General features: G+C 45.2%; 1 pseudogene; it reads left to right on the forward strand.

The window, feature by feature from the left end:
- The first annotated feature begins 263 nt into the window (after positions 1 to 263).
- Positions 264 to 1,246, forward strand: LOC132692092 (glyceraldehyde-3-phosphate dehydrogenase pseudogene; annotated as a pseudogene).
- The last annotated feature ends 5,616 nt before the right edge of the window (positions 1,247 to 6,862 follow it).

Genomic DNA, 6,862 nt, shown 5'->3' on the forward strand with positions numbered 1-6,862 from the left:
AGGCAAAATACGAGGAAAAATACAAGAAGGTGGGGTTCCAACACTCAATATCTACAAACAATTCAATTCAAATTCTATTGCCATCATGCAAGGAAGTCAGAGCCCAAGGGGTGCTTACAGCACTGGTAGGGGAGAAAGACTCGTTACTCGGGGCCAAGGCATTACACATTTCAATGCATAATAAACTAGGGGCTCTCTGCTCCTCCCCGTTTGACAGACAGCCATATCTTCTGGTGCAGTGCCAGCCACGTCCCTGAGACATGATGGTGAAGTTCAGAGTAAACAGATTTGCTCTATCGGGTGCCTGGTCACCAGGACTGCTTTTAATTCTGGTAAAGTGGATATTGTCACCATCAGTGGCCCCTTCACTGACCTCAGCTGCATTGTCTATATGTTCCACTCTGATCCCAGTTATGGCAAATTCCATGGCACAGTCAAGGCTGAGAACAGAAAATTTGTTATCAATGGGAAATCCACCTCCATGTTCCAGGAAGCGAAATCCTGCCAGCATCAAATGGGGTGATGCTGGTGCTGAGTCCGTTGCAGAGTCCACCGGGGTCTTCACCACCATGGAGAAGACTGGGGCTCACTTGAAGAATGGGGCCAAGAGGGTCATCATCTCTACCCTTCTGCTGATCCCTCCATGCTTGTGATGGGCGTGAACCATGAGAAGTATGACAACTCCCTCAAGATTGTTAGCAATGACTCCTGCACCACCAACTGCTTGGCCCCTCTGGCCAACGTCACCCATGACAACTTTGGCATCATGGAGGGACTCATGACGATGGTCCATGCCATCACCACCACTCAGAAGACCATGAATAGCTGAAGGGCTACCCAGAACATCACCCTGCTTCTCCCGGCACTGCCAAGGCTGTAGGCAAGGTCATCCCTGAGCTGAATGGGAAGCTCACTGGCATGGATGTCTTTGTCCCCACCCCTGACATGTCAGTCATGGATCTGACCTGCCACCTTGAGAAAGCTGCCAAATACTATGACATCAATAAGGTCAGATGCCTACATCAAGTAGGCATCAGAGGATCCCCTCAAGGACATCCTGGGCTACACTGAGGACCAGTTTGTCTCCTGCAACTTTAACAGTGACACCCACTCTTCCACCTTCCATGCTGGGGCTGGTATTGCTTTCAATGACCACGCTATCAAGTTCATTTCAGGGTAAGACAGTGAATTTGGCTACAGCAACCAGGTGGTGGACATTATGATCCCCATGTCTCCCAAGGAGTAAGAGCCCCAGAGACAGCAGGAGGAAGAGAAAGGCCCTCAGTTGCTGGTGAGCCCTTGCCCCAACTCATCCCCCAACACACTGGGAATCTCCCAACCTCCACAGTTTCCATCTCAGACCGCCTGAAGAAGGGGAGGGGTTTGGGGACCCCTACCTTGTCATGCACCATCAATAAAGTGTACTGTACCCAGAATGAATGAATAAGTGAATGAGTGAAGGACTATATAAATAAACAAACAAACTAGGGAAAACCTTAGCACTGTATCAAACAGCATGTGTATTACGGATCCATCAGTGGCCAACGATGGTTGTCCTAACTCTCCCCACAATAGGAATGGTCCCGTGTGATTCCAGGGTTCCCCCCTCAGGCCACATAGGCCTCTGTCTAGTGTAACTAACCCTTCCTTCTTTAGATTTTATGGCCGTAACTCACTCTCAGTCAACAGGAATTTATTGTCATTGCTCAACACCATACCACCTACATTGTATGAAAGACTTAACCAGGGGCAAAATATTTTTGCTGTTCATACCATCCTTTTGCCAAAGAATTATGCTTATGATGTTACTTTGTATTTCGATCATGCCTAATGTGGACACCAGAAGAAAAAAGTAAGCCTTATAACCCTAGACATTAGAAATGGTCAAGAAGTAGTCCTGCACATCATCTCTCTGTTCCAAGATGGCAGATGGCCATCCCCCTTCAGATAAACGCTCCTTTAAAACCTAACAGGGACAGATAGAGCCATGAAGCCTACCCTCTCTCCTACCCAGTTTCTTTTTTTGATGCTAATCACAGGGAATAAACTTTTTCCAGGGTTGCTTAGCTCATATTGGGAATCAAACCCTATATGTGGTCCTCTGTGATGTGCTAAGCTCATCTGCTTATGCCTTGGCATCCAGAAAAGATATACTAGGGCTAATAACTAGTAAACTCCCACTTTAGAAGGGCATTTCCCACCCCAGCCCCCACCCCTACTGCCACCATCTGTGTTTGTTCTTCTGCTATATAAGAACTCAAACTGGGTGGCGAGCATGTTATTTTTAAAAATCTTTTAGTGGCGTCTATACCCAGAACTGCCTCATCACAATTATCCTCACCAAACAAGGAAACTTCACATTGAGAATGGATATGGTGTTCAGCCAGCACCAAATGTCTCTCCTTCTGCCTTTTTGTCTTTCCGATCAATCAGAACATGTGAAAGTCCCAAATGAAGAGTAAACACACAGCCCAGGTTCCTTTCATCTCCTAACATATGTCATGAAGGGGGAAAGAAAAAACCCTATTCCCAGCTTCAATCAGCCATTCGTTTTCTGCAACTTGAAGCTTAAGCTGAAAGGGACGTGTGGGGGGCTGTACAGGAGGGTTGAATGCGGGCCCACTCCTTGAAAGATAATAGGCATTCGCCGCATACCTGCATCTTGGAGTCATTATCTCCCCTGCGAGCACTTCTGTATTTATATATAATGAGATCATTACCAGGCAGCTCTTCCAATTTTATTCAGACTTTAATATTTCTTGAAGAAAAAAAAATAGCATACAAAAGGGTTTGTGATGCCAACTCAATCAGACGTGCTGTTGATGGAGAATTATTCAAGTGCAAGCCAGAACAGGAAAAAAAAATAATTTCAGAGAGGTTTCTGTCAAAGTCGAGTTCTCCTGTGATGATGTTTCGAGTGAATATGCCGAAATGTCCAGAGGTGAGGAAGAAAAATAACAACTAACAGAAGAGAGGGCTCTGCGTAGGATTAACAGTGAGGCGTGTCCCAGCCTAACCAGCAGGCAGGTGGGGCAGGGCCTCCCTCAGAGACGGGACCACCACCTGGCTTTCCCTGGGGAATTAGACCAGAGAAACAGCTTTACTAGCCTTTGCCTTTGTGACACAAGCAGCAATCTGGTGTTAGAAATGAACCCTTTTAGGGCGCCTGGGTGGCTCAGTCAGTTAAGCATCAGACCCTTGGTTTCGGCTCAGGTCTTGATCTCTTGGTTCACAAGTTTGAGCCACACATCGGGCTCTGCACTATCAGTGGGATTCTACTTGGGATTCTCTCTCTCTCTCTCTCTCTCTCTCTCTCTCTCTCTGTCTGTCTGTCTCTGCCACTCCCCCACTCACACTGTCTCTGTCTCTCTCAAAATAAGTCAACTTTTAAAAAATGAACGCTTTTGTGGGTATTATTTTCTCTCATGGTTGAGCTCAGGTGGTTAGGCCATGTAGGCAAGACCCCTCCTTTCCCATTTTCACAGGATACACCTTTACTTAAAAGAAGGGACTTTCTCTCTCACCACCTCTGTGGCCTCTGCCAGACAAGGAATATGGCAGAATTTTCTTTCCCATTGTTCCCATTCATACAAAATGACTAGAAATTCAGAGCCCCTGCTAATCAAGTATTCTGGCTAAGGTTTAATAAACCGTACTCTATCAGTTCTCAGCAAATTAGGAAATCAAATAAAATAAATCAAATACTAAGATCCAACAAAAAGGAATCCCTCTCTGGTAATCCAGACAGCACCTCAGGATTATTCCAAACATTGGGGGACAATTATGAAAGCCATTCGTCACTGACCAGCACTTTTAGAAATATGCTCTGTTAATGTGAGCTCTCCAGATGTTTGAACTTTGGATAAACGTGAACTTACTCATTCATTTCTAAGAACTATAGTTTATCCCGAGATTACAAATCCAAGAAGACAATCATCTTAGCTATTAGCTCTCCGTCCTGAATTGCAGATGGGAATAAGCTGTTGGGGCAGAAATGAAGGCTTGTCATCACAGTAAACGTGAAATTAAAGGATTCTGGGTCTTTTTGTATGGCGATTATAAAGCACTAATTATTTTTTGCCCTGGCATTTCCTAACAAGGTCAACCAAAATAACAGTATAAGAGAATTTACAAAATGCACATGCTGTCCACTGAGCTCCCAAACATGAGTCAGACATGGAGTTGGTAGATTTCTTATTATTTTTTTAATGTTTATTTATTTTTGAGAGAGAGAGAATGCGAGTGGGTTGGGGCAGAGAGAGAGAGAGGGAGACACAGAATCTGAAGCAGGCTCCAGGCTCCCAGCTGTCAGCACAGAGCCTGACGCGGGGCTCGGACTCACGAGATGTGAGATCATGACCTGAGCCGAAGTCGGACACTCAACCGACTGAGCCACCCAGGCGCCCCGGTAGATTTCTTATTATTTGTGCTGGCCCATCTTAAAGAGATATCTTGAAATGGTCACTAGGTAGTTCCAGTAAAATTGTGAAGGCTATTTTATAGATCTAGTCCCAGAATGTGCTCAACATTTAGAAATCAGTTTGTAGGGGTGCCTGGAGGGCTCCATTGGCTAAGAGTCCAACTCTTGGTTTTGTCTCAGGTCATGAATCTCACTTATGGTGAGTGAACATTGGTTCATGAGTTCAAGCCTGCAATGTGAGTGTGGAGCCTGCTTGAGATTCTCTCTCTCTCTCTCTCTCTCTCTCTCTCTTTCTTTCTCTCCCTCTCTGCCCCTCCCACACTTTCTCAAAACAAATAAATAAACTTAAACAAAAAAAAAATCAGTTTGTATAAGAAAGAAAGGAAGGGAAGAAGGATAGCGATCTCATGTCTCCATGATATACAGCTAGCCCCACCATAATCTATATCATGTAGGCAAAGAACTGTATCAAAATAGTCCTAACAACTCTTGAACTTAAAAGAGACTTTAACAAGAAAATGGGAACAATTTTCTCTCCCTCTCCCTAAAGCCACAAGAGCTGGTCATAGTAATCGTTTTAAGATTAACCCCTTGCAAAGGAGAGGAATCTGGCCAAGTAAGAACTATTCCATTTCCATACATCATTCACTCTTGTGTGTTAGCATGCTATGTGGTGTGTGTGTGTGTGTGTGTGTGTGTGTGTGTGTGTGTGTTTTCATTTGCCATGAACATGGCTTCAACTCAGCAGTTGCCCTCCATGTGCCTCCCTTGGTTCTTTAAGTCCTTCCCTCGCAGCCTTAAAAGAAGGGAGGTGAGTCCCCCTTTTCTCAAAACCTCTGCCTCTCCAGCATACTCGATGGAGCCTCCACTGTCCCTTTCCTTCTGTCATTCAACATGCTTTCATTCCCCATCTGTGGAAAATCCCCCCGAGCTATCAGGAGACGTGGCTTCCAGCCCCTCCTCCTCTATGCACTCACCATGACACCAGCAAGGCTTCCAGGAGCATCACCTCTCCCCACGCTATGTTTCTATGACCTGGCCTTGCACCTGCCCACAAACATTGCTGTATTTTGGTCCTATCTTCAACAGCCAAATCTTCATTAACTTACAACCCATTCTCTCCATAAATACCTAAAATACAGCTTTCACGTCCACCACACAGCCAAAATTACTCTTTAAGATCATAAAGTCTAAGTTTTTTTGCCAAATTAAACGGTCTCTATAGGCTCTTCACCCTTTGGGCTTTGGAGAGATCTGACATGACCAAGAAAGCTCTTCTTACAAACCTTTTCATCAACGTCCCACATTATCTGCCCCCCTCTGCCTCGCCTCTGTCTGGTCCTACCTGTTTGCTACAGGGGCACTTGGCTTTATTCATAGCTGGGTAACCAGCTATCTGGTGAGGGCTTCAAAGATGATAAGGTGTTGCTCTCTGCCCCCACTGTCCCCACCACCATCACACACTGAACATGTGATTAATGAGTCATCCCTTCGGGTCAACATCCTGCATCTCACAGAATCTTCTCTTTAAAAACTAAATGCCTTTGGGGCTCCTGGGTGGCTCAGTTGGTTGAGCGTCCAACTTCGGCTCGGGTCATGATCTTGTAGTTGACGAGTTCAAGCCCCGCATTGGGCTCCGTGCTGGCAGCTCAGAGCCTGGAGCCTGCTTCAGATTCTGTGTCTCCCTCTCTCTCTCTGCCCATGTCCACTTGCACTCTGTCTCTCTCTCTCTCTTAAAAATAAATAAACATTGGGGCACCTGGGTGGCTCAGTCGGTTGAGCGTGCAACTTCAGCTCAGGTCATAATCTCGCGGTCTGCGAGTTCGAGCCCCGCGTCAGGCTCTGTGCTGACCACTCGGAGCCTGGAGCCTGTTTCAGATTCTGTGTCTCCCTCTCTCTCTGACCCTCCCCCGTTCATGCTCTGTCTCTCTCTGTCTCAAAAATAAATAAACGTTAAAAAAATTTTTAATAAATAAATAAACATTAAAAAGTATTTTTTAAACAATATGAAAATTACCATAATTGACAACAGGCATGGTAATATCCTACTAACTCTCCAGAACCCTGATTAAAAATGACGAATGTGATGCCCCTTCAGAGAGTTAAAGGTCTATAGTATGGAGGATTCTGGGAAAGTTAATTATCAATATCTGTCTATGAAGTTGTAAAATAGCATGATGACTTACTGTTGGAAATATGAAAGAGAACGTTCCTTTTCTACCAAATGTTGTAGTGCTTTTTAACCGCCCTCCCCGACTCTACCCAGAGAAAATTGGTCACAGTTTCTGCTGAGACCACAAGGACCTGATCCTTTTCCCCATAAATAGCTTTCTCTGCTCATGTGCTCTGTGGGGAATACTTAACCTTGTATCATTGCCGTTGATAAAGTCTTAGAGCCTCACCCTAATGATTAGCTCACCACCATTTAGGCAATTTCTGGCA

Source organism: Panthera onca, chromosome B1 (genome assembly GCF_046562875.1).
Source record: "Panthera onca isolate mPanOnc1 chromosome B1, mPanOnc1 haplotype 2, whole genome shotgun sequence".
NCBI classification, from domain to species: Eukaryota; Metazoa; Chordata; class Mammalia; order Carnivora; family Felidae; genus Panthera; species Panthera onca.